A 25,829-nucleotide genomic window follows, 5' to 3' on the forward strand; every position below is an offset into this window, starting at 1 on the left:
AATTTCCACTCTAAAACTCCAGCACTTCACTCCCAGATAATCAAAGCATGAGCTGGGAGAACTTTGTGCACGTTCTGCGGTGGTGGGGGGATGGAATAGTAGGCTGCTTGCTGCTTGTCTTTATCGGCACATTTACAGGACAAAAGACGCTGACGGAGAGGTGCGATGGGATTTAAGGTGGGCCGGATCTACGAGTTTTTCCGTAGGCTCTGGTAATTCTAGTGTTAAAGAAACTCCCATAGCACTCATGCCTATACAATATATAAATCAAGTTAAAAATTGGACTGTTTTACTGTGTGTTTCATATTCTTTGAACATTTGTATACATTTATGTTATGATATTTATCAAATTACTATAATTGCATAATAGCTGTGACCTCGTGCAAGTGCTTTTGAGCATCTACTTGATAAACAGTACTCTACAGAGGTGAAGTTTATCACATGATACGCCACAGGAAAATAAAATCATTCCAGAAAAACAGAAGTGCTCATGTGTGCTATGTCTTGTAGCTTTTTGACATACTCTGAATGTATGCTAGGTAAAGATTATTTTGATAGTGAGAAAAATTAAAAGAGTGTTAACGACACAGTTTCTCTGCTATTGAGCCTTTACCAGTTAATGTATAAGCAGAAGGCCTTTTGACTAAAAGCTAAAATAAACTTTTCATTGAGAGCTCCTTTAGCACAATGATTTCCGCATTATTAAAAGAAAACAGTAATAATTTAAGCACTGAGAGCACTATTTCTGGTAAGGTCAGTCCATCTGTACTGGTAAAAAGGAGACTAATGTGGCATTTAACATTTCTCCTGTTATGAAATTTGCCCCATTATCTTGCCATTCACACTGTGTGACTCTTTAAATGCAGGGTTACTTTTCAAACATACACTTAATCAGCAGCCCAAAGTAAAAAAAAGTTAAAACTAGAAACCTGAAAACACTGAATTTTCAAATTATCTTACGAGATACTGCTTATGGTTTACAAAGCCTTAAATAATCTTGCTCTTCCAGTATTTTGTAATGCCTGTCACCTTACACTCCAACTTGTAACCTTAGATCTAAAAACAGCTTATAATTCCAAGAGCTAAATTTAAAAGAAGTGTTGAGGCAGCCTTCTGCTGTTATGCACCTATAATCTGGAATAGCACGCCAATACAAATTCGTCAGGCTAATACAGTGGAGCATTTTAAAAAACTCTTAAAAGTCCATTATTTTAATATGTCTTTCTAATAGCTTAATTTTAGTGTAACCCTGATATTCTATATATGCATTGAATTATCATTTTTATCATGACTCTGCAATCCATACTAAACCCTACTTTCTCTGCTATTCTTTTTCCTGGTTTTCAGTGGTGGTGATCTGCTCCACCACCACCCGATCAAAGCACTGTGCTGTCCTTACATTGATGGATTGAAGGCCAGAGGTCCATATGACCATCATCATCAAATTCTTCCATGTGAAGCCTGAAAACCATGAGATCTGATTGAGATCATTTATGTTAGGTAAAATGCCTAGTCGGGGCTGACTGGTCTCGTGACCTCGGAACCCCTGCAGATTTTTTTTTCTCCAGTCCTCCTTGCCATTGGATCTTACTTTATTCTTTGTTACTTAGTATTGCCTAATCTTATTTTTATATTTTTCTTTATTCTTTCTTCATCTTGTAAAGCACTTTGAGCTACATAATTTGTATGAAAATGTGCTATATAGATAAATGTTGTTTTTGTTGTTGATAAGTCTACCAGTCAAAAATAGCCACATACTATCTTTGTTTTTAACTTTAATATTTGTTTATTATCTCTATGCTTTACATGTTATGCTGGTTAATTAAAATAAAGCTGAAGATATTTTAAATTAAGGCTTTTTCTTTCTATATTATTCTTGTCTTACTTCTCTTGCTTATACAATATATATTGTAATAAAAAAGAGGGGATAAGACATCACATTCATTTTACATTACTGAAGACAGTGAGATGCTTCCAGGCTTGCATGTTGTACAATTTAAATATTTAATAACTGTGGTAGAAATCAAACATTTTAATTAAAGAAAGAAACTTATCCTCTAACAGGACAAATCTGTTAATACCTTTTAGTCAGTAATCAGGAAGGAGAAAAGCTTGTCTGTTTGTGTCATTTATTTCACCTGCAGCACCAGGCTGAGGAGGAAACATTCTTATAGCAGTCTATTACAGCACAAAGAGAATAGTCAGAGAAACAAAGGATACAGTTTCATTTTATGAAAAAGCTACAACATACTTCCAACCAAAGCACCAAATCAAAATTATTAACCAAAATTTGTCGTTGTCAACACCAATTTAAAGCCCAATTTTATTTGAACAAGAACACCAGAAATTTAGCATGAATGTCCATAATCTTCGACAAACTGTTGTCCACAATGCTGACCTTTATATTGTCACACGGATGACGTCATCAAATACAAATTCAGTGACCATGCCACCTTACAATGGGCCACAAACTAGGGGAAATGTTAAAACTGTGCTCAAACATTAAATAAAATAAACAATGAAAATCAAAGTTTATCAAAAAAAATATTATTTTCAAATTCTAGGAACTTTAAAACCATAAAAAAACATTTATCCTTAAAACAAGTGAGAAATATTCTGTAAAACTTCAGTTTTTTTGCTAGATTACCGTTTCATTTTAGTCTGAGACAGGTCACTTCAACTCAATATTTTCATATTTTACATGTCAGATCCTCAGTGACTTATGCCTCAATGTGATGTTGGTACAAACATCGGTGTGGCAGTTTGAGCAAACCTTAATCACACATCACGCACACCCTGTGACAAAATATTTAATAAACAAAAAAGTCTTATTAATGAAATAAATAAACAAATAAAAACAGTCCAATTCTCAGAGCTGTTAATCTTGGGATTATGAGTAAAATGTTTAGCATTAGGCGGCACAGTGGCGCAGTGGGTAGCGCTACTGCCTTGCAGTTAGGAGACCCGGGTTCGCTTCTTGGGTCCTCCCTGCGTGCAGTTTGCATGTTCTCCCCATGTTTGCATGGGTTTCCTCCCACAGTCCAAAGACATGCAGGTTAGGTGCATTGATGATTCTAAATTGTCCCTATTGTTGTGTGTGTGTGCCCTGCGGTGGGCTGGCGCCCTGCCCGGGGTTCGTTTCCTGCCTTACGCCCTGGGATTGGCTCCAGCAGACCCCTGTGACCCTGTAGTTAGGATATAATGGATGGATTGATGTTTAGCACTACAGCTGTGACTCTAAAATCTGGTCTTCCTCCCCTCAATGACATTGCCTGTGCTTTTCTGAACTAACTTCATCACTTTCTGTAAAGCTTTGTTTGTAGGTGTAGGTGTCCTACTGGAAGGATGGACTCCACTGTGGACTTATAGAACTGGTAAGCACAGATGAAGACACCTGAGCTCTCTACAGACATTTGAGGAAGTAAAGGCTTTGGTGAACAGTCTTGAAAATGTCCAAAATGTGACACCCAAGGTCATCAGCAATGATGTTGTCTGGGCATTGCTTTGTCATAAGGCAACACTCAACTCTGTCAACTCTGTTAGCTGGTGATGAAGCCTGTGATGGTTGTGTCATCAGTAAATGTAATGATAAAGCTGAAGCTGTGTTTGACCAGTCTTGGAGTCAGAGGTGAACAAGAAGTAAGTACAGCAATATTATCAAATATCTACTGTATACTGTCAAATCTGCACTGCATTGGGCTGATCACGAAAATATGCAAATCACAAGCACAGAAAGCAGGCAAATGCATTATATTTGATTTGATTTTGATCTTCCTAACTTTACCTCCAAATGAAGTTGCTACTTTCCATATGTGAGCTAGCAGCAAGTCAAATAAACGTGATTTTTTTGTGTATTATACAGAAATTTTACCCTTTATACTTATTCAAAATTAGGTTTTTAGGGTTAAAAATTAGATTTGTATCCAGTCACGACTATAACCTAAATGATTGATTTGCTGTTTTTTCAAAAATCCATTTAAATTCTCAATGTTACCTATATTATTACCTATCTACCATATAAAAAAGGCTAAGGTCTGTGTGTGTGTGTGTGTCTGGTCGCTCAGGGCAATCTGATTGGTCAGTTTGACTTTGTTGTGATTGGTCAGTTTGGCTTTGGTAATGAAATTGAAAAAGGAGCTACTGTGGGACACATGAGGTGGAGTTAAAGCATAGGAGGCACACTGAAAGTCGCCTTCAAAGGCAGAGAGTATAAAAGCAGAAAGCTGGCGAACAAGGCACTTTGAAATGACAGAGTCTGAAAAGCTTCCTTTATGGGAACGCGCTCAAGAGAGGGAGCACCAGTCAAGAGGGTTTCAGACACACAAGGATACCTAGGAAAGATGCCAAAGGCATATGTAGGGCAAGAGGTATGAAATATTTTTAAATTTATTATATTACTTATCTTCAAATGGTAATATATATTAAATTATGCATTTGACATAAAAATTAACAACTTCCTCAGAGAGAAAATTGTGGGGGAAAAACAGAAGCATCCAGTTGCATCCCAGCAGAGCAGTTTCCAGGGCAGATGTAAACCTTAAGAGTAAAGGGCATAAGGCAGGAATCAGCCACTGATGAGGTGGCAGATGAATACAAGATGGAATCGCACACACACACACACACACACTCTTCACATACTGTAGATAATTTACTGATCCAAAGAAGAAGTGTATTGATTCAAAGAAGTGTTATAGCAGCTGACAAAGAGAAAAACAAGGCCAAATGTGCAATCAGTGTTACGCATTGGAATGATTTCTTACTTCTCTTACTGTCTGTAAGCTCCGTCGATATTAAGTTTCAAATCGAACCTGAAAGCCAGCCTTTTTCCTTAATATACTGCATGTATAATTTGAGTCTCCTGAGGAAACCCACACAAAACATGGTAAAAGATAACAATGAATTAAAAATTTCTCTAACAGTTTTTCTTGAGAAGAAAAAAAAGTAGCAGTACCTAAGCCAGAAAGTGCCAGCAGAACATAAAATACACCAGGAATAAGAAAAAAAACTGTTAAAAGAAAAACATCTTTGGTAGAAAAACTGATAAGTGATGTGTCACATACTGGACTTTTCCTTTTACAAAAATAGTCTGACGTGTAAACAAGAAGATTAAAAAGCTGGATGCGCAGTATTTCAGATACTTTATTAAATCACCAAAAATAAAACTGAAAAAGTTTTCTAGTGTTAACATGACAATAACCCAAAGCATAAGGCCAAATCAACACTAGAATGGCTCAAAAACAGAAAGGTAACTGTTTTGTGATGGTCAACCCTATTGAGAATCTGTGCCACTATTCGAAAGCTACTGTACAGAAGCTGTACAGAAGTGTCATCCCACCAACCTAGAGGATCTCTATCCGTTCTGGCAAGAATACCCCAAAAGCATTAAGGCTGTTAAAGCAGCATAAGGTCTCTCGACAAATTTTTAATGTGTATGCAAATGCTAACTTTTTTAGCTAAATAGCTACAGAAAATGGTTTATTTTTATTTTGGAATTGTATTGTTACATCATAAGAGTTTACATTAAAATACTGAGTGGATAAAAATGTGTACATATCTTTGGTCATGTAGGAAATTATGACGACATTCAAGGTGTTTGAATACTTTTGCATGTCACTGTATATGTTGGTTTGGCAACCTCGTCATTAAGAATATACCATCATAACAACATTAAATTATTGGTTTGCAGCGACCTCTGTCACTGAGCTGTATCACAAACAGGTAAGAAAGAAGTTAAACTTAATTCTGTTATCTTTTTGTTGCCATCAGGCTGCAGATTTAGATTCTCTAGGGTAAAGAGCAACAGATAAATGAACTCTTAACTCTAGAGCTGTAAACATTTTATAATTTGCATACGTTTAGGGATGCTGCTTAATACTAAATTCTGAGTTATTATTTTGTGCACTGTTAAAGGTAATTATTCTTCTTTGTACTAATTTTGAGCAGATGTACTTAGGATAGCACTGGTATTCAGTTGTTTTCTTTGCTTACTTTCTTGTATCTGTGTAACATTGCCTTGCTTTTTTGTACTTTCCTGCTGCAAACACATTTCCCTCTTGGATGATAAAGTCTACCTAACCCTAACCTAACCTAAATAGAAACATCAGAAATTGGAGACATAATAAAAAACTAAAAGCTGGTGTGATCCCTGTAATATTTCTATACATGAGGGGGTACCCAAAGATAACTGAAATCTGTACCTGGCACACAATCTAGACTTAGTTGCAAGTTTCACTGCTAGCTGTGGCATACTTACAGTATTCTGTAGCAGTCTGGCAAGTGGTGTTGCTCTGTATTGTTTGTACGGCATTCCATGTTGGTTTTTCTTGGTGCTTATTAAGCATGTTCTGAGATTTTTGTTTTCACTTAGGGAGAACAGCTGCTGAAACTGTAGTGATGCTTGAAACTGCTTTTAAAGAGGAAGCTTTAAGTAAAACACAGGTCTATGAATGGTTTTCACGTTTCAAACGAGGGGAGATGTCGCTTGAAGACCAACCAAGATCTGGCCCACCTTCCAAAATTAGGAATGACGAAAATCTTGAAAAAGTTCACAATGCAATTTACAGAGATTGTCGTCGGACTGCTGAAGAAATTTCTGAATTGATTTGTGTGTCTTGGAGTTCTTGCCACCTTTCCTACTCACTTGATCTTTCTCCGTGCAACTTGTTCTTGTTCCCTCATATGAAAAAAGAACTCAAAGCAAAGTGTTTTTGTACTGTGGAGGAAGTCAAAGAAAAATCACTGCAGGCAATGGACAATGTTACTCTTCAGCAATTCCAAAAATGTTTATACAAATGGGAAACCCGTTGGGACAAGTGCATTCATTCACATGGAGAGTACTTTGAAGGAGACTAAAGTTTCCGTAAGTTCCGGTTATTTTTGGGCACCCCCTCATACAGAAAACGACCATTTAATTTGAATGGAACGGGAGGTTGAAATACAGGGATGATGACTTCTACCATAGGACAGGATGTTGCTATTTAAGACTCCACACTGTTGCGTGACATGTAAAGGTCTTAGCAGTTGTCAGAACTCTACCTACATGCACACCCCACATTTGCACAGCCAACGCTAGTCTGGTGCTACGTAGCTACACCTTCAGTCTAAAAACCCAACCATTAATCATTTTATGCTGGGGCTTATCCAAAACTTGCTATAAAAAGTACCTTTCTGAATTAAACAAAAATACTGTTAAACAGTACAATTAAATAAAAAAATACAGTTAAATCAAAGAAAAATAATCAAAAAAGGAAGCCAGTAAAAGTTAGTTAAAATCAACAAAAATGCTCCTTGCATCTCTATATAACAATCATGCCCATAGCCCTATTGATTGCTCCTCCTTAGCTGGATGGTAAAGGCTTTCATTTTGTAATTGTAAATAACTTGAACCGTAGAAGACTTTGTTTCGTATAGAGCTTGGGGAAATTGCCCATAAAATTCATTTAGTATGCAATTTCAATTCCAAAACATGTTTATTTATTGTTTGTTGTGAAAATAACTAATGTTTATGCAGTAAGAAGAATTGGAGTGCCACTGTGGCAAAACAATGTTTAATGATGGCAAGAAAGAATAAAAATGAAAATATGGCAATGCAGAGTGCAAAAAAAATCTTAGTAGCGTTAGCCACCTTAATTTGTTGTGTTCATAAGAAATGTAGTGACTTTATATATTCTGACGCTGACTTTATATATTCAGGAATGATTTTATATATTCCGACGCTGACTTTATATATTCAAGAATGACTTTATATATTCTGAAAATCATTGTAATTGCCTGTTTGGAACCCCATAGGCACTGTATAATAGATATATAAAAAAAACAGCTAAGGGGATAGATATAGAAATAGATAGGAAGGAAAGGCACTGTATGATAGGCAGACAGGGAAGCTGCTATATAATAATAAAATTACTGTTATTACTATATAGATAGACAGGGAGTTCAGGCAGGCAGAGTGGCGAAGGTTAAAAAGAAAAAAAAAAACACTTTCTCCCCAGCGGGGAATCGAACTCTCCGAGGAACAGCAAGTCTGTTGCGCTCTTAGTCAGCAAATCTTAGCATTACATCACAGAAGGTGTCATATCATTCTTGAACCTTTGAACCATGAAATGTGTGTGTTCCAAATAACAATCTATTATTTCCACTCTAAAACTCCACTTCACTCTCAGATAATCAATCAAGGCATGAGCTGGGAGAAGTTCGTGCACGTTCAAAGTCGGTGGGGGGATGGAATAGCTGGCTGCTTGCAGCTTGTGTTTATCAGCACATTTAGATGACAAAAGACGCTGGCGGAGAGGTGCGAATGGATTTAAGAAGCGATTTAAGGTGGGCTGGATCTACAAGTTTTTTCGTAGGCTCTGGTAATTCTAGTGTTAAACAAACGTGTTTTTCCAAATGTTTGGAGACAACACAAGGTCAATGTATGGTATTAATCGCAGATATATTGTAGAGAGTAAATCTTGTGTGCAAGAGGTGTACAGAATGCTGAAGTAGTAGGTGTAAATTTGGATACTGGCAATAGGAGCTGCCAAGGAGAAAGTAGAAAGGTTCAACTACTTAGGTGACACACTGAGTGAAGATAGAGATGCGGGTACAGCCGAGATGACAAGGTGGTGTAGTTGTTAAGGCTTTGGACTTCAAACCCTGAGGTTGTTGGTTCAGAGTCTGTTTCTGACCCTGCATAAGCATGAGCAAATCACTTCTCCTGCCTTTACTCCAATTGGAAAACAAAAGAAATTAACCAATTGTATTTCAAATGTTCTACGTCGCCTTGGATAAAGGTATGGTCAATGGTCTAGTATTCCTATTAATAGAGTATCAGCAAAATAATAACCAATAATAATATTGATAAAAGGTTGAGAGATGCATGGAAGAAATTTGGGTAGTTGTTCCGGATTTTGACTTCTATAGGCATTGAAGGGAAATTTTATGATAGTTGTATGAATAGTGTAAAGTTTTGTATAAGTGAGAAAAGGCTGATGAAACATAGCTGGGAAGAATAGAGATGAAAATGATCAGGTGATGTGTAGAGTTTCAGGAAGTGGGAGGGAGATGAGTACTGAATTAAGAGAAAGACTTGGTATGGAAGTTATAGGTCTTGTGCTGAGTATTATGTATCAACCAGATTTCTTCCCCTGGCTAGGGTTCAAATTTCTATTTTTCTTTGATTTTTTTGTTTAAATTAATGTTGCTCATGTATATTATTTGTATAAGTATGTATTCTTTGTCAGTATTGTTTATCATTTAGTTTCTGTGTGTTAATGTCTTTTCTAGAATGTTCCATGTGTTTTGTGGGTGGTTCCCCAAGGGGCAGGGCCCCTCATCCATCACCATCAAGGGACTGCCCTTAACCCTATAAAGGCTGAGGGAACATAGATAGATAGATAGATACTTTATTAATCCCAAGGGGAAATTTACATACTCCAGCAGTATTTGAATGTTGTTGGTGGTTTTTGATGAGTTCTTTTTGGTTAATACTGTGCTACTTGTGATTTCTCAATTTTGTAATCTTTTTTACTCTGTTTTTGATCATTCTTTCAGATTTTGCATTGGGACTTGTTAGCCACTGGATTGGCTATTACAAGCAACTCCTTTTGTGCCTTTTGTGTTCTTTGGACCTTTATTGTTTTTTGTACAGTAATTTTATTTATATTCTTTGTTTCCCCTGTAGGTTGTCTTGTAGGTGTTTTTGCTTCAGTTTTTGGGACTTTATGCTCAGATACTCTCAAATTCATAACACTGAAGAGAAACAGACTAAGGTGGTTTTGACACATGGAGTGAAAGTCAGAGAATGATTGGGTGAAGGTGAAAATGGAGGGGATAAGATTCAAAAGGCAGCCAAAAAAAGACGTGGTTGAAAGTCACATCAGTTGATATGTAAAATATAGCTGTCACCACAAAGGATGGCCAGGACTGCAGAGTGCAGAGGAAACTGATTTAGGAAGTAACCAGCTAACCAGAGTAAGCCTGGAAAATGGACTGACAAGCCAATGATGATAACTGATGATGAGGAGAGTGAGCCTCACTCTTGATATGATAATATGATGTTCAAAATCAAATTCAAGTTGAAAGATACTGTCATATTTATACACATTGAAATTCTTATGAGAGTGTCTCTGGCATCATGATCAGCAAGTGTTAGTAGTTAAAACATGGACAAATTAAAATGCAACTTCTGGATTCTTCCTTTCCCAAAAATATTCCCTAATGCTATTACATTTTTTTTGCAAAAGATTTGAAAGTTTGCCTTGCATGTGCACTTGTAGTTCAAAAGTGGCTTATCCAGAATGAACAAATGCAAATGATTGATGAAACTAGTTTGACTTCGTGAAGAGAATTATTTAAAAAATAAATGCTGCACAATATGAATAACTGTGTGTTTTCAGTAGTGGGAAAACATTTATCTTTGGTGAGGCTCATTAGCATATGCTGTAGTTTGTAATTATTCTTGTGTGAACATAAGTGCATCTTTAAAAGAGGTTAATAAGCATTGCTCATTAGCATATATAAACATGCAGATTATTAACAGTCAAACTGGAAATAAACGACATTGATTATTGACCTCATTAATGCACACATATAACCTGGATACCCACAGAACCATTCTAATTGCAAATCAGTCAACAAAGTGCTCCTGGATCATTTATTGCTCTTTGAACACATTTTATTTTTCCTGATGTGGGTTTGTCATTTTGTGGTTCTTTCCTTAGAGGACAAGGTTAAGAGGCTATTGATGACATTTGTGAACTTGGTCAGTGTGAATCCTGATGCAAATTCAGTCAATCAGACAATCAATTTATCAATCATTCAGATATTAATTATAAGGCATATTGTACATTTAATGGCTGATACTGTCTTAAAGTGCTATTGTGGTAATACACAAAGAATCAATTGTGTAGCAAATAGAGACAATAACATCAAACACCTAGTATTTGTAAGAACTAAGCCCAGGCTAAACTGCCTCATGCATTTGCTGTTCCGGGTTTGGTTACTGCCTGTGTGGAGTCTGCACATTCACATTCTCTCAATGTCTGTGTGGGTTTCCTCTTTATGCTGTAGAAGTTGAATTTGAACCCTGGTTCGGTGTGCACCTAGCATGTGATGTAGGTGCACAGTTAAAAAGGAAACCAGCTACAATACCTGGTGGGTTTGTGTTGAGTCTCTTACTCTTCTGAGCTTATGCTTAAAGGATAAAATGCAATTTTCGGTATTTTGCTATAGCATTAAGAGAAAGGCAGATAAGTAGCTTTGCTGTCTAATATAACAGAAAGAGCAAGGCTTCAAGATGTAAAAAAATTAAAGTTAAGAAAAAGTTATCTTTTAAAGCATGTCTGCTGCTTGAATGATGTGGTTATGCTGTTGTGGTAAGTTTTCTGCGGACAGACCAGCCGGACTAAAAAGGAAACTTGCGATCACACTAAAGGTTCAGGACAGAGCAGACATGCTGAGGCACAATGCAACAGTGCATTCGTAACACCTACAGAGGTTTTGTACAGTGATCCCCCGCCTATCGCGGAAGTTACGTTCCAGACCCACCCGTGATAGGTGAAAATCCGCGATATAGAAAGACCACATTTTTTTTTTATAGTTTAAGCCTTAAAATACCCCTCCCACACACTTTAAACACATGTAAACTTATTAAAACACACTTTGTAAACACATATGATATGTGGATGTCCGGCTAAAGATATGAGTAACATCTCTCTATTATAAAACATTTTAACGTCATGCAAGACAAGGCAGAGAGACAGAAGGACAGCTGCTGTACAAGCTTTTAAATGAGCCATCTGACAAGCAGAACAAGCATCTTGGCAGAAGCAGCACAAAGTCCACTTCTCCTTAGCATGCATTTAGCTCCCCCCTTCATAATGCGAAGTGGCAGGAGCGGAGCGCACCTCCATTTGGGAGTTTGAGCAAAGTGATCAAGACCAGATCATCTCGGACAGGCACTTTGATGACACGCTCTACTTACAAACAATTTAAAACAAGTTCACTGACATCTAGCCTAGCAGTTGTTGGAATGCTTTTGGCGAGAAGCAGAACACCCAGCTTGCCAGCAGCAGATGCAGAAATCCAGCAGACGATCCGAGCACTTCTCCTTAGCGTGCGTTCAGCCCTCACCCCCCCTCCTCCTTCAGAACACACAGAGCGACAAGCAGAACAGGCATCTTGGTAAAAGCAGCACAAAGCCAGTAGCTGATCTGTCCACTTCTGCTTAGCGTGCGTTCAGCTACCCCCCTTCACAAAGCGAGTGGCAGAGACGCGAAGTGGCAAAAGGACAGCTGCTGCACAGGCTTTTAAGTGATTGACGCAAAGCGCGACAAGCACAACACACAGCGGGCCAGCAGCAGCAGCAAGACACCAGCAGGACCGACCGCATCTCTTTAGCGTGCATTCAGACCCCCCCTTCACAATGCGAGCAGCCACAAGAAAGAGATTTAACAACGCCCGGGGCAGGAAATAAAGGACAAATATTGTTTTTGCAAAAGTTTTAAAGTAAAAATGAAAATAATGCATATGTAACAATTCCCATGAAAATAACAATCTCTTTAAATAGTTCATCTGGTAAACCAAACCTGGGGGTGGGCGAGCGAAGTGAGCAGGGGGCTCTGCCCCCTAGTAATAATAATAGTATTAATAAATCCGCGATGTAGCGGGGGCACGATAGCTGAACCGCAATATAGCAGGGGATCACTGTACTCTTCACACAGTCAGTAAGCCTAGCGACCAGGTCAGTTGTGATCATCTAAGTTATCAATGTTCTGCCATATCCTGTTAGTAACAGAATGTAACCAATAATATTAAAGATTTTATGCTTATGTAATGAATTCTTTGAAACTGTAATCTGACATTTGAAGTGTATAAAATAACGCAGCATCAGTTCCCCTTTGTAACACTTGCTAGTCTTGTGCTCTTGTATGAGTGAAGCCTATTGTGCATGAACAAATAAAACAAAGAATATTGATTGACGCTTCCTCCTGCCTGCATTTATTGCCTCAAATTAAACAGGGAGAACAGAGTACCCAGTAGGGGTGCCGGTAAATTTCTTCCACAATACTCCCAAGTTTATTTTTCACATCAAAATGTATTGGTTTGGTTAATCATTGATTCTAAATTTGCACTGTGTGTTTGTGTGTGAGTGAGTAGGCCCACTCTAGAACTGGTTTCTGCTTTGTGCTCTGGTTTGACAGAATAGGCTCTGGCTTCGCATGACACATGTATGTTAGGTACCACCTAAACATATTTTTTTTTTAATTTATTTGGACAGGACACAATAACAAATGACATGGATTTTAGAGATCTTGCTGTTTTTAGTTAATAGTGCCTAAAGACACCAAATCAAACTGGACAGACCTTTTATAAATAATTGTATTTATTAAAGGAATACTGAACCCAAAAATCATACTTTATATGTTACTTACTACATGTAGTGTGTAGTGATGGCTAAATAAAAATGTTTAGTTTAATGCTTTCATGCAAAACAGAGATAAAGTTTCTGATAACATAGGCATCTATGGTGACCAAAGCTGAACAACAGCAAATGATATCAAAAACATCCATGAAAAATCCCACATTACTCATGTTTGCATGATCCACGTCATGTCATCCAGTTGTAGGCATGCGATGTCCCAAATACATTTATTTTTACTAAAACATTGTAAAGTAAACCAATTAAGGAAAACACACTCTTTTACTTTAATTTACTTTTTCAAAATTTTATTGTTCTTTATTTATTTGTCGCTATTTTGGGTCCCATCCTATGATCAGAGGCGTAGCTAGGGTTTTCAGCGCCCGGGGAAAACTGAAGATTTCGCGCCCCCTCCTGTTTGCCAATATGCAATGGGGAAGGGAAAGAAAATTTTTAAAAATTAATTTAAAATAATAGTATTTTAAGAAAAAAATTCATATTTTTTATTTTAAATAGTTTTAACTTTCTGTGGTGGGCTGGCGCCCTGCCCCGGGTTTGTTTCCTGCCTTGCACCCTGTGTTGGCTGGGATTGGCTCCAGCAGACCCCCGTGACCCTGTAGTTAGGATATAGCGGGTTGGATAATGGATGGATGGATGGATAGTTTTAACTTTTTAAAGCACTTTTATGCGTATATTTTCAAGGTTTTGCTAAATTTATAAAGATAGAATGAAGTAAAATAATTAAGAAAACAATGGTAGTTCGAAAATATAATTATTCTAAAATATTATTCAAATATAACATTACAAAAACTTAAACATTACATTGGATATAATAATATAATAACCTGAAAATGAAGTTAGTATAAAGTAAAAAAAATAGTTTGATGTATAATGCTTTAAATGTAATTATTAACTTCAAAGAGAAATTTTCCTAGCCTTTGCTGCTGCAAATTTATCGATTAGTTCATCAAAATGTATGCTGTCGGTAACCTCCCGCTCCACACTCAGCAAAGCCAAGGCTGACAATCTTTCCTGTGCCATGGATGATCTCAGATAGGACAAGATAAGTTTTAATTCAGTGAAAGATCTTTCACAACTGGCGGTGGAGGTTCCAACAGTCAGTAAAATCTGAAGACCAACTCTCAGATTTGGAAATACATTTTCCCCATACTGTACAATAAAACGAAGCAGGTCCTCTGGTGTTGAAAGCTTAACATCAGCTTTTGTCTGGAGTAGCATTCGGCAGCATCTTTTCTTACAAAAATCAAGAATATTTATGTAATAATTAAAAATTTATACATTACTTATCCCTTAAACTATGTTGCCTGAAACATTGAAAAAAAATAGATACCACTATGAAAGAATGCATGAGATCCTGATTACTTTATTGTAATTAAAAAGTGAAATGTTTGTACGTGTTTGTATAATTTAATACATAAAAAGTCTCCGAAAATGATAACGCCGCCTCGTGTTCTTTAAAATCTAAATCCGTCATTAGTTTTTGTAAGAAAAAATTCATTTTCTGCATTTAAAAATGATTTTAAAGAAAGTATATAGCAAATTATAAAGCAAAATAATTATATATTTATAAAAACTGCATTACTTACAATTTATTCGTACGAAAATATGATGGGGAAATGTCTAGACTTTTGCAGTCATCTACTAGAATACTTCACCACAGCCCAATCAATTTTCTATCAAACACATAAACACAAATCACTTGGCACACAGAAATGGCATTTGCAACAACTTACACAATGATACACTAATGCATCATGTCAGTCGCGCAACCTGTTTAATAACATCAAAAATGTTTCTGGGTGGGAGTCAAGCATGTTAGAGTAGTGGAGGGGATAAATTAATGTCTGTTGGGTATGTTTTTTTATTTAGTTTTTAGTGCATTTAAGAATGGAAAACATTTCATTCTAAAATTTCGTAACATCAATTTGGCGCCCCCTGGATGCTGCGCCCGGGGACAGATGTCCACTGCCTAGGATTTCCAACATTGGTGGGTGATGACATCACAGGATGTGACAATATACATATGGTGGTGATCACACATGCAGCAACCATTTCTCAGTAGATTTTTCTCAACTAGGCATATGTGGTGGGATTTTTTATTTTTTGGTAATTGTAGTAGAAATGTTTTACCTTAACAATTTTTTTACTTTATGCCGAATTATTTGCCCAGGACAGACTGATTTAACAAAAGAAGCACCCTTAACTAACAGTTTTATGCTAACTAGCCTAGTGTTATAAGATGTCCAAGAATTATAAGTACTCATGATTTCAATATTACCTCAGTTCAACCTGAAACCTGCTTAAGGTAACTGTACTAGGTTTCCTTGGACCCTAGTCACAAATAAAGGAGCCTGCAAATCTTCCAGAGTTTCAAATGATTATTTAATAAAAAGAAAATTTCTGATTGATATTTTATGCCAAAACCCAGGATCGAGCAAGGAACCTTATTTACAGCTTCACTTTTCTTTTACTTTCAGTTACGTTTAAACCCTTTGGTTTCTGGTTGCCTATTTAGTTTGCTCTCATGGGTTTGAACCTTAGGTGTCCTTGACTAAATCTTCTACTTTTGTTTATCATCACACGTTCCTAACAATATGCAACAGTCACAACAGGAAAGTGTTCCATTATAGTAGAGTGACAAAAAAGCAAGCGTCAAACATCCTCCGTTATCTGCTATCATTGTAATTGTAGTGATTTTTTGAATTAGATGAGTTTAAAGAACCTAATTTCAAATATTTTAATCAACATAGAGTGAATACAGTTATACAGGCAAAAGTGTTCAAATTGCAAGCAGTGTCTTGGTTTGACCAGGGTTTCCTACATGGCTTTGCTTCTCTTTGTTTATTTATTTTGCATTTTTTGCTATTTGTTTTAGGAATTTTGGAATATTTAGTAATATAAATGTTTCTCTTTATTGATACATGAGTGATTTTCTGTTTTTCAAACATTTTGTAATTTTATTTGGGTTGATACTATCAACATGATCAGTTATATTTCTGTTCCTTTGTGAGTTCAGTCTAGGGAGGTTGGCCCCCCTGATGCTTGAACTGTGGAGCTGCCCCCTCACCCCTATAAAAGCTGGTTGATATCTCAGCCTTAGGGCTTAGGCATTCGCTCGTTTTCATTGTTGCTTGTCTTACTCATCCATGGGCTTCTTTTCAGATTTTTGTAAGTTTTCTTTTTTTTTTTTTTTATCTGTGTAATTTTTAGCAACTTTCACCTTTAATTTCTGCATTTTGATTGATAGATTGTGGAACTGATTTGTTAGCCTTTTAATCAGCTTTTGTCCTGGTATTGTGTTCCTACTTTTAATAAACTTTTCAGTTATTAAGAAAAACAGTTTCATTATTGTGGAGCAGAGGTTTCAGTGGACCAAGGTATGCTTCTACCTTCCTTTTTTTATGAATTTAAATTTAAAAAGAGGCTCCACTTTTTTTGGAGCCTCTGCAGATCATGAATCCTGCTTCTCGAGTCTGTGGCCAGGTTGATTTGGTTAGGTGAGGTGCACATTTTTTAATCAGACCAGTGTGAAGTGCTTTCCTGATTTTCCTTTCAAGGCCTACCACCTTTTTGAGTTTTTGTGAGCCAGCAAAACGTAAAAGGTAGGGGTCTTTTACCAAAGATCAAGTTCCCAAAATCAAAAAAGCTACCCTAAAATTCAACATCAAAAATTCTTTGCCATAGCGCAAAAGCAAAACAAAACCTTGATTATTTGTTTTAAAGAAATGTTCTTTGAAACCTGTTCATGCATCTTTCCTTTTGTTTACCAAAATGTGGCCATGTCATGATATGGAGTCTTCAACATGATGAAAGAGGTGTGAGGCCTCCTACCTGCTTCACTGGCCAGGCCAGGTCTCCTTTGCCTTCCTGGGAAAGAACTCACCTCAATGGGTTTAATCCCAACTCCACTAACCTGCTTTAGGCTTCACAGATCCAAAAGGGATTGAAACCTCAAAAGTATCCTTAAATGTATTTAAAATATCAGAAAACCCCAAAGGAGGAAGTATTACCATAAACCCATAGCTTGTATAAAAAAAAGCAAATTAACAATCTTCATGAACAGAAGACCCATTTACGAAAAATAGAAAAATAAAAAAAAAAGCTCAAAAGGGCAAAAAAGGACTTGCCTAAAAGACAATTCACAGAAAACAAGTCCTAACCACAATCCATAAAAAGAATCCAAGAACAAATTGAAAGATAATAAAAAAATACTAAGTCCAATAAGAAAACATTAGTCACAAATACTCCACTATAAACAAAGGATCTCTGACTCCTGAGTCTTCTCGGCCAATTTACATAGCTAGAGAGCGGGGTCAGGAGTGGTGATCTCAGAGTGGCCCCGCCTCACAGGGATACACTCACAAAAAGAAAGGAACATAAATAAACTTAACTAATAATAAGCAAAATCAATATTTTTTAACTATTAAAAAAATAATAATACAAAGACAACAAAACCAACAATAAGCACATACACATTAATACATAATAAGCTATAAGTGAATGTATGTCACCATCTTTTATAAAAGTGGTGTGGAGAAATCACAGGTTGCGAATCATCTGACTAGCAATGGGGTTACTGTAGTAAACAAAATTGACCAAAGAAAATGGCAAAAAAATGACAACAAAATGAAAATATAAATATGTTAACAACACATATGACAATTATATGAATTAAATGAAATAATTTATGGATGAAACATCAATCATTCTGTGTTATTTTGGTTATGATTACTTAACAATAAGGTGTGTGGTAACTTTGAGGAAGGCACAGATGAACTGGAAAATAGAACCGGCAGACAAAAAACAAACAAGACAAATAAGGGTCAGAATAACAGAAAAGAGCATAAAAGTCATCAAAACCAAAAGAAATTATAGTAAACGTGTCGCAATACTAAGGTGTTTAATTGCCCCAAACCAACACAACAATGATATTTGTTTTTTCTGTGAAACTGAATGCTTGGATGTTAGAGGCTATGTGCATCCATCTTACTGTATATAGGTGGTGCAAGATGACATAATAGGATATTAATTAATGGGATTGCAGCCACACAAATTATCAGCAAAAAATGGTGGTGACCACACTGAAACAAGAATCCAAATGCTATCACTACAAAAATGAAAAATACATCTAAAAAGTCATTAAAAAATAAAGTTAGCATAATTATTCAGTACTTCAATTACTCAATGTTGCTTTTCACAACTGTTTGGAGCTTGTAAGTGTAAAATTAACTACTTTTTGATAAATGTCATGAGTTAGGATACATACATTTTTTCCTGGCTCAGCTCTACATATTTTCTTCATTTTTTATTTGTTTGCAGTTTTGGAATGTGATGAATTCATTTATGTTATTTACTGGTTGATTTAAAATTCTTGTGATATTTCATGTCTTGATGCATTGCCATTTTCTGATCTTGAAGGTACTGCCGTTTTCATTGGTATTTGCTAGTCTCATCATAATTATATTGGTACAAATGTCAGCGGCACGGTGCCTGGTTTTTCGAGATTTTGTATAAAAACAAAGAAACGTAGTAGGGTGTTAATTGAACAAAACAAAGACATGTAGTAGTGTGTTAATAGAGTAAAAGGCTTAGAGAAGTTTGCAAGTACAGTATACTTAAACTCATTTTTGGAATTGTGTATTGTGGTTTAGTTTACTTGGCATTTTTTACTTCTGTATTGAGCTTGGTCTAGATGTTTTACCATCATTTTTGTATTATCAGTCTCCTGGACAATTTTTTTTACATTCTCTCTGTGCATCTCTTGCAGAACATTAAACCATAAAACAAATCAGGAATCCATAATTAAATGTTTGCATTAACCAGATGCTAATCTGTTAATTCAAATGCAATGTTGTATTTACAGATATGTAAGATGAATTACTCCATCTGCAATGCAGCAAAATTCCTGAACTTAATGAAAATGGATAAAATTCATAATCTCTGAGTTTATTTTTTGTCATGTTTATTAACATAACAGGTAACTTTAAAGTAAAACGTCTTAACGTTTTTTGATTTGTTTTAAATATTTGAAAACATATCATGCAGGACTGACTGATTTCCTGTAGATGCTTAAAGCTTCCATTTTGCTTTGCAATTTGTAACAAATCAGATGTCATACGACAGAGTAGGTTCATGTTTCCTACCAGGCCTAGTTGTCCTCAAGCAAAGTTAAAGATTTGCTTCCAGCACCGTGCTACACTGCCATTGACAAGAACTGCAGTGATATTAAACACAATGAAATCACCAACACCACGTAATAAATTTAAGAATAAAGCAGAGGCAAGTTAATTATATGGTGGAAAATGACATGTTACATACTGTACAGTCTAACAGTGGCTTAAATCCCAGTAATTTGCCAACACTACCGTTTGATGTTATTAAATAATTTCTAGAGAAATACCTGTATTCATTTGTAATTGATCAGCTGGTCTACATTCTTATTTTAGTTCACTAGCTGCTCAGTGGAAACACGCACAAACATTTCCTTCAGGGATAAAAATATTTTCCTTTCATTTTTCTTCCACTTTAAGATAAATGTAATTTTCATTGCTTCTGGCTACATTTGCCTAGGTGGGCTTTTCTATAACATTACCTAGATTGATGACGTGTCTACAGCAAAAAATCCAAACAGACGGATCATGTGTGGGTGGTAATAGAAAAACACCTACAAGTGTGAGTGGACTATCTGCTTTATGAATGACTGTTACTCTTCCAGAAATTGCTGTTCATGTAACTCAAAGGATATTAGGGAAAAATAAAATTGATGACACCTTTGATGGATTTTGCATTTATTAGAATGTGTGTAATATGTTCAGTTAGAAGGAGGACTGTACAAAATTTTCACTATCTTTTCTTTCGTACTGTATTCACATTTGTGAGCAGACTAAATTAAAGGGGACATTGGGGAAGGATTTTGAGATTCATCACAACTTCCGTCTTTGTCCTTATCTAAACCTGAGGGGACTTTGAACAGGCAGTGTGGTGTACCGGTTAAGGCTTTGGACTTTAAACCCTGAGGTTGTGGGTTCAAATCCCACTACTGTCACTGTAGTTTTGGGCTCATCATACCATAGAACCTTCTTCCAGCTGACTTCAGGATCTCCTATGTGCCTTCTGACAAACTCTAGCTTAGATGTCGTGCGTGTTTTTGAACAGTGGCTTTCTCTTAGCCACTGTCCAATAAAACTATTACCTTGCAAAGCACCAATCTTTGTCACTGTAGCTTGTAACCTCTTCAGAATTTTCATAGGTCTGTTTTACTGCCTCCGGCACTAGTCCTCTTCTCACCTGATCACTCTGTTTTTGTGGCTGGCCAGCTTTAGGCAGATTTCCAGCTGTGCCATACTCTTTCCATTTCTTCATGACCGATGTAACTGGGCTCCAATGGATGTTCAGTGACTCGAAGTTGTTTGAAGTGTTCTTGTTTTTTATCCATTGGATAGGTTGGGCCACCATACTGACTCGCCACAAGGTAGACCTTCCAGATAAGCAGTGTTTATACTACAGTCAATTAAAAGACTAGGCAGGTGGTCTACATTGAACTTTTAAAACCAAATGGCTGCACCAGTAAAGATTTTGATGTGTCATGTTAAAGGTCAATAATTTTATCGTTTTATAGTTTGCGACTAGTTTAGACTACTTTGAGAAGATCTGTTTTCACTTTAACATTAATGAGTCTTTTTCTGTTGAGCAGTTTCAAAAAAAAAAAAACAAAACAAATCAAATCCATTGTAATTCAATGTTGTATAATAAAAATATATGACAACTTCCATGGGAGGAATACTTTTATAGGTGCATTACATGGCAGGCTAAAAGAACAAGCAAACATTTCTCCTTTGGATTGTGAAAGGCAGATGTTAGAGCTGAGGAGGGTATACATCAGAGTACGGTGCTACCTAGTAAATCATGAGAGTCAGTAGAATGTCACATGATATACAGTATATGTCAGGCTATAAGAATAAGTACTGTATACACTCACGTATAAGTCGGGTCTTGAAACCCGAAAAATCAATCATAAAATTAAACTCTGACTTATACGCTCGTTCAAAAATGCGACACATTTTTTTTACATCTTTTTGCCTCCTCCAATCTTGCATCAGTTTCTCAGACGCATCAAATTTTGTTTCAGCAGCGCAGTTACCAATTTCTTTTGCTACTTCAACAACATTTAATTTAAAACCAGCATCATCACTCCACTCCATCGTAGATAAGGGATGCTCTTACGATAAAAGCGTATGAGGGTGTGAGATACAAAAAACACAAATCAGAGGAAATGTCGCTTCGGAATAGTTTGGGTATTACCGTGTGGTCACGTAGTCACAATAGAGAGAGAGAGAGGTTAGGAGCACACGCTGATACAGCACATTGCCGCACCCACAATAAAATAAAAAGGCAGTGTGCTCCGTGGTTACTATTTCAGGTGGGTGTTAGCATATCTTAATCTCTTGGACCAATACCATGAGTTTTACGCATTCGACTTATACGACCGACATTATAAAATACCAGAAATTATATGGTAAAATCAAGTCCAGACTTATCTGCGGGAGAACCAATCCATGAATATATATGGTAAACACTTTTTGGACGGGCCCTTCAGGTTTTGGAATGGATAGCCATTACTTTTAAAGTAGTGTTTAGTATGCATGGATTACAGTTCTTCTCATTCTGCTCTCAGATTTGTAGGTTAAACCCCAGGCCATTCCATTGGGGAGCAGTGGCACCAAACCTCTGAGTGGCATGTACAAATCTTATGTATTTTTTTGTGTCTTTTGAACTCCTAAGATGAACTGTTAGATATTTACAGAAAAGCTAGCTGCAGCTGACCCGGAGTGCAGTGTCTTTAGATACAAAACTCAGTATAACACATAAAATGTGAAAATGAGTGAGGAATTAATTGGTAGCTCCCACATGCTGTGTACTTGTGAATAAATCTTTATTGAATTGACTACATTATTATATGCAGTGGGGAGAAAAAGATAAAGGTTATTCCCAATCTGAGACGCGAAAAGAAGGTTAAAGACACAACATTTCAGTGTGTAGCCCTCACTGCACAGTGGGATCGTGTCTCAAATCTTCGTTTCTATTTTAGCCCAAGTTTAACCTTTACTTTTTTACTTTTTGTAAATGCGTGCTCAGAGATTCTTTCACTAACTCCATTGAAGTATTCTTTTCTGTCCTCGCATAGGTAGTTACATAGTTCGTTGCAATAAGTAAAGTTGTATTGCCCAGGATTACCTCTTGTGTTTTCTAAAAATCAAATTGTAGATGAGCTATGGCAGCACACTGAGATCGTAATTTATAGCTCTGCTGCAAGTCCTTACTCATGAATTGCATTCACAGATAATCCACATCTAGTGCATCCAAGGGAGCTCTTCACGGACACTTCAGAGCTGGAATGGTCAATAATCAAGGTGGGTACTGAGAGAATAAGGAGAGAAATTACATAAAAAGAATATATATATATATATATATATATTTTTGTTGCGAGACTCTGCCTGAAAATCTGGGGTAATAAAACAAGCTTTAGTGGTGTTAGGAAGTGTCCAGTTGGCACATTCTCTTAATATTTTATGAGAAGTGCTCATTTAGTTTTTTGGCTGCCTTCATAATGAATGTGGCCAGTAAATCCTCTTCTAAAAGATAATCTGTAGCCTGATTTATATTTTGGAGGTCGGGGTTTGAGGAGGTGCCTTTGGCAGTTCTTATGAAATGCAATAATGCATCTTGCAGGAAACCAACTATTAAACTTGACTCTGGGGTTTAATTTAGAATCAACTTAAAAATTATGTTTCTGCTTGTGAAGAGCCACGTCACAGGATTAGCAGTTTTCATTATAGTTTACAGACATTCAACTATTTATAGCCCACAAACACTTTTATAAATAGTTAAAGGTGCACTTACCTTAAAAGGTGGGGTTTGTGTAAGGAGACGAGCTAGTGTGTTAGCCACTCCATGGCGGCAATCAGAAGAGCTTTAGCAGCAGTTGTCCCAGAGCATGTGTCCTTTTCAGAGATACATACGCATGCCTTTGGATATAACGAGATTGTGGTCTGTCAGTCTTGAGTGGAAACATAAACAGAACGTGTTAGAAAAGGGCCTGGGTAAGATTAGAGAATCAAACTGGGTGGAGAAGGAAGTTTGAAAAGATACAGGAATTTCTAATTGGGGCAGGACATCGCGACATGCTTGATAATAGGGTAGACTTGCAACAGTGTAAGACTCCTACATGGACACTAGGTGTTGTCTTTTGGCTGACCCAACCTGGTGATTGTCAGAGTAGCAGAGTAGATAGTAAGATAATTGCTTTGAAGTACACCTCCGAGGTACTGAGTGAAGTGGAGACAATCGTCGGGTAGGTGAGGTGGTGAGCTTTGTGAGCTTTGTCCTTGTTAAACCTTTTGGATTATTTGTGACTGTTTTTCTTTTCATTTTCTTGTGGCAGAAATTCCTAGACTTTTATTCTTTGGGAAGAAAAAGCTTTTTCTTATGATCTGCTTTTTTCTGCAGAGCTCTAGAAGGTGCAGTTTAAAAGAACTTCTAAATAGTTATTTTTTCCATTTTGCATTTATCATTTTTCTTGTGTCATTGCTAAATTGACTGTGCTACTGAACTTGCTTGACACTGACTTTTGATTATTGTTTTTATGTGCAATTGCTGCAATAAGAAAGCAGCTTTTGTGTGTGTGTGTGTCACTTACTCCTGGCTTTCTAGTCAGTACATGGAATACTAGAAGCCCAGGGATTAAGGTCATGACAGGGTTCAAGAAGCATGGGGCCTCACATTGCTCAGAAAATCCCCTAATATTGAATAGATTAGCTGATATGTGTATTAAGACCCCAAAAATAAACAAATTAAGAAAAAATAGGGTGAAATGGTGGTGCACTGGGCAGCAGTGCTAACTTGTTTTCTTTTTAGGTTCTTCTGTAATTTCTGCTTACGTTTCCTAGCAGAAAGGCATTGTTTGAGTTTAATTTGGCAAAAATAAATTCATACGTGTGTGTGTAATAGTGAAGGCCTGCAGTGCACTAGTATTCGTTCAAATTGGGTCTGGCTTTGTATTTTTGAAGTGTAAATGAAATGGAAGTTCATCAGGCAGTTATAATTGTGTAGTCATGATGTTTTGGTGTACTGAAGGCTGTAGGAATGATCTTGGGGTTGACCTTATCCTTTGATAAGTCCTTTGAACCTGACAGTAAAGCTATAGACAGAAGTTCTTTAAGTTAACACAATATAGGAAAACAGTAAGGGAATAGAAAAAAATACAAGGAGTGTAATAATAAGGCCATAGGGTTCAATGAGATCCGGCCACACACGGATAAAGCATTGAATACTGTGGAAGATCTTTGGCCAAAATGTCTCTCCAGTGTTGTATGGTAGATGGGGACAGTGGCAGACTAGCACATTGGTCCCCATGTCTATAAAGAGAGACAAAATGGTGTGTTCCAGATACCAGGGGGTCACAACCCTCATCCTCCCTGAGGAGCTGACGTTGGTGTATTGGAACAGAAGCTCTCTCCAATAGCTGAAACTTAGGATGAACAATGTGGATTCTGTCCTAACCATGGACCAGTGTACCAGTTTGCACAGAAATTTGGGAGCTGCTACCTAATGGCATTTGAGGTTGGCACATGGCACTCTTACCATGCATAGCAGCACCATCATTCCAAGACTGGGATAAGCAGGACCTGTTAGTTTGACATTTTCCCTCTCCTCCTCCTGTTGGATTGATGTGAGACTTAGTCCAGCTCTGTGGAATTCTTGTCACACCCTTATGCCCAACAGCCCATGCTATAGCTGTGGGTTTTTGTTCCAACACAATTTCTTAATTCTTTACTGATACCAGAAATGCTTAATTACACATTTAGTTAGTGCTTTAGTGTATTTAGTTTATGCCTGTATCGTTGATTTTTCCTTTCCCAGCATATCATTCAAGTGATTTGTGTCCTGGAGCAGATTAATAATTTTCAGTCCTTTTTCTTTTTACTCCTCCATTTCGTTCCAAATATTTTATTTAAACAGATTCATAAGAACAGACAGGTGTAAATGGGACCAAGTTACAGTATTTGGTGAACTGATAGCTACTTTGTTGTTCCCATATCATTGTTAATTTGCAGCTGATAAAGCAAAGAAGAAGCAATTAAATGTAGTGAATGTAGCAATTTAGGACTGATAACAGCCATTAAGAGATTGGGAATAATAAAAAGCAGGTTAATGAAAATGAAGCACAAAAGGTTTTTAAGTAATAAATGCCTTAGCAACAGTGGTTGGCTCCTAAATAACAAATTGAGTTTGAGCAAAAATTTGCAGCCATTGCAGTCCTCCAGGAGCAAAATGGGCCTCCACCGTACATAAGCAGATATTGCACATTCTCCAGAGTAAAGAGGCTACCCCGATTCCTTATTGTGCT

Source organism: Erpetoichthys calabaricus, chromosome 2, assembly GCF_900747795.2.
Source record: "Erpetoichthys calabaricus chromosome 2, fErpCal1.3, whole genome shotgun sequence".
Taxonomy (NCBI): domain Eukaryota; kingdom Metazoa; phylum Chordata; class Cladistia; order Polypteriformes; family Polypteridae; genus Erpetoichthys; species Erpetoichthys calabaricus.